Raw genomic sequence first — 3,649 nt, forward strand, 5'->3', positions numbered from 1 at the left:
TATCACTATGACAAATATATATACGTTATTTCAAAATAACTATTGTTAAGACATAAAATGAAGTTAAAAATGAAGTATTTTAGAATAGGAGAAACTGAATTCTCATTGAGGGGAGGGGTTGTGATAAAAATAGATAACATTTTTAGAATGATGGTTTTGTTTCAGAGAATCCAGTTTTGACAGATAATGCACCATTTAAATAGTGGCAAAATGATATATCTAAATATGAATTAAATATAAGGTGTTACAGGATGCAAAGGATGACCGAGTTTACCTGATCTGAAATTATATTTTGCAGCTTGCTGTTTAGTTTGATAAAAGAGTGGGTGCTGCTGAGAAAGAGAAGGTTTTTGGAGTTAGAAGATGGATTTTAAAAATCATTATGTTAGATGTGCCATATTGAATATATAGAATGGATACAAATCTAGTTTTTGCCTGAAAACACCTTTGTGGCTCTCAGTAGTATCATTTTATAGATGAGAAATAAAAGATTAACTGTTATCTTATTGTGAGATATTAAAATTTTATCAAGGAGAATATAAAATAAGACAAAAAGAAATGATGGCAGAGGGACATGGTTGCAAATGGTTTTCTTATCTACAGTTATTTTAAAGTTCTAAAGTAGACAAAAGAGTTTATGGTACTGAATACTGTAAGACTGAGTTTGAAATAGAATTAGGTGCAAATGGTAATGTAATTGCTAAAAGGCATAAACTTCTGAAACAGAAGAACAGGTCAAACGATGTATGATGAAGTTGGCTATACTATACAGATAGGAAAAAGGTAAATATATGACTGAAAAGATTGAAATTTGCATTATTATAATCTTTAAAAGATTTTTTTTTACAAAATAATGTACCACTAGAATATATCAGAAGAGAAATTGTCTAGAATTAGGCACTTCAACTACATGTTGGAATTGTGAACAAAAATAAATGTTTTATCATGCTTGGTGCAAGTGTAAAAAAGCTAGAAAATATTGATACATGCATTGATTCAAAGGATATTAAAGATTAATATACAATTGAAAATAAAGATATTTCTTTTGGAACTTTGTTTTTGTATATGTTACTATGTCTTTGTATATGATTGGAGGAACTGAATATGTACAACCTGGAGAACAGAAGGGAAAAGGGGGACATCATTGAAATCTTTAAATATATTACGGATATGAATATGATTCTAAAAGGCAGTATTTTCAATAGTAAGCAAAAATCAAGAACACGGGGACATCACTTCAAACTGATGGGAGGGAAGTTCAAAAGTAATGTTAGAAAGTAATACTTCACAGAAAGAGTAGTGGAAGCTTGGAACCAACTTCCAGCTGAGGTAGTGAGTCAATCATCAGTAACTTTATTTAAGCATGCTTTGAATAAACACATGTCCATCATCTGCCAAAAATAATAAATAAATAAGTCAGACAGACAGACAGACAAAAACAAAAAAACTCAAAGGGAAGACTCAATGGATCAGTAGGTCTTTTCTGCCATCAGTTTTCTATGTTTCTATAATTGCAGCAAGAATATTCTATGCACAAAGATGGAAAGACTCAGCAATAGCTACAACAGAGGAATAGTTAGTGAACATGATGGAAATTGCTGAGATGGCCAAATTGTCTTCTTTGATTACAGAAAAGAAATATATACATTTATCCCTTATGGACCTTTTTTTGGAAAACTTATGATTTATAGTTTTGATCACTAGGCAGAACAGATTATAGAAATGAGAGAGATGTCATAACTTTAGAGAAAAAGGTAAATTTACACTTATAACTGCTGCAAAGATTAGAAGTCACTTCTTTGTATCTTTTTTCTTTTCTATTTTTGTTGTATTTTTTCCCTTTTTTGCACTTCTAATTTTTTATTTGATTTTTTCTTTGTTATTAGTTTGTATTAGTTTTTATCTTTTAAAGAACTTTAAATAAACTTATAAAAAAGAGAAATGCATCCAATCTGTGCATAGTTTCCAGGAATTTTATTTAATCATTGTGCCTACAGCAGGTTTTATGGAAGGATTGGGCAATTAATTTTCCCAAAGGGCCACATGAAAATTTGGGACTGTTGTGGAGGGTTGTCACTGCCCTGCCCCCAATTCTACTGCTACCCTGCCCCCCTGCCAACACTGCGGACCACAAAGAGACAGCCTGCGGGCCAGATTTGGCCTGAGGGCCTTAAAATGCCCAGGTCTGATCTACAGGATTGCTTTACAGACAGTCCCAGCACAGCTGTGCCTTTGTTCAGACTCAGTCATGACATATGTTTGCCAAAGTCTCTTGAGGAACTTGTACAGAGATTGCTAGTCGGGATAGCAGTAACTGCATTTTCATTTGATATTTCTGATATTATGTTTAGGAATTGATACAATGATTGCAAAAGTCTTACCATATAATTTAATGCAAAATAATAAAATTAATTCACTGTGATTTTTATCATCACTGTGATTGTTAATTACACATATTCAGGCCCTCTGTATAATTCAGATTTAGCAGTTCTGCACTGTGAAAATACATCAGGAGTAGTTTCACATGTAGTTTTCTTTACTGAAATTTTTAAAATCTCTTTTTTCGGATTTGATGAAAGCAGCAACTGGATTATATACCATATTTCATATGTTATAGATTATTCTGACTACTTTATCTGCAGTCATATACAGTATATAAGAGTAGAAGCACTGTGTTTTCTTCCCACTGGTTATGCAAATTTATACCTTCTACTTACAGAACTCTTATTTCCTATGCTATACATTATGAAAACTGGCATGCTCTGTATGCACTTGGAGATGCCTTGCTCATGTCCTGGCCCTTTCTTTGCCTGCTGGTCAAAACTTTGAATCCGTCTATTAAAGATACATGAATGTAGTTCCAGTACTTTCAAAAGTACTGGCAAATAGACTAATGCAAGTGTTGAACCAATTGATTCATAGTGATCAATCTGGATTTATAACTGGAAGATATATGAAATATAATATAAGACAAATTATTAGTTTAATTGAATATTTGGATAAGAATAATCAAATTCCTGCTGCTTTTATTTTTTTAGATGCTGAAAAAGCATTTGATCAATTAGATTGGGGGTTTTTGTTTCAAGTTATAGATAGAATGAATTTTTGGGGAAAATTTTTGTCCGCCCTTAAGGCTATTTATCAACAGCAAACAGCACAGATTACAGTTAATGGGGGTGGGTGGGTAACAGAAGCATTTAAAATTGAAAAAGGAACTAGACAAGGATGTCCATTATCCCCATTGTTATTTGTGTTAACAATGGAGATTTTGTTAATTAAAATTCGGGAGTCTTCTATAATAAAAGGAATTAAGGTTAATAAGATTGAGTATAGATTAAGAGCTTTTGCAGATGACCTAGTGTTAACATTAACTCAGCCAATAGATTCGGTAATTGACTTGGTTGAAATTATTGCACAATATGGGAAAGTTTCTGGTTTTAAGATTACCGGTAATTGTAATAAGACTAAAATATTACCGAAAAATATGTCTATGAATGATAAAGATATGTTAGTTACGCTTACAGGTTTTGAAATGGTTAAAAAGGTAAAATATTTGGGAGTTTATATTACAGCCACTAATGCTAAATTGTATAAGAATAATTATGAATCTTTATGGGTTAAGGTGCAAAAGGATTTAAATGACTGGAAA

The 3,649-nt window shown here is 31.9% G+C and overlaps 1 protein-coding gene across 1 annotated transcript in view; it reads right to left on the minus strand.

The window, feature by feature from the left end:
• Nucleotides 1-3,649, minus strand: part of PCGF6 (polycomb group ring finger 6) — a 22,898-nt gene that overhangs the window by 1,893 nt on the left and 17,356 nt on the right. The window lies entirely within an intron of this gene.

This window comes from Protobothrops mucrosquamatus, unplaced genomic scaffold (genome assembly GCF_001527695.2).
Source record: "Protobothrops mucrosquamatus isolate PMUCROS unplaced genomic scaffold, P.Mucros_1.0 scaffold984, whole genome shotgun sequence".
Taxonomy (NCBI): domain Eukaryota; kingdom Metazoa; phylum Chordata; class Lepidosauria; order Squamata; family Viperidae; genus Protobothrops; species Protobothrops mucrosquamatus.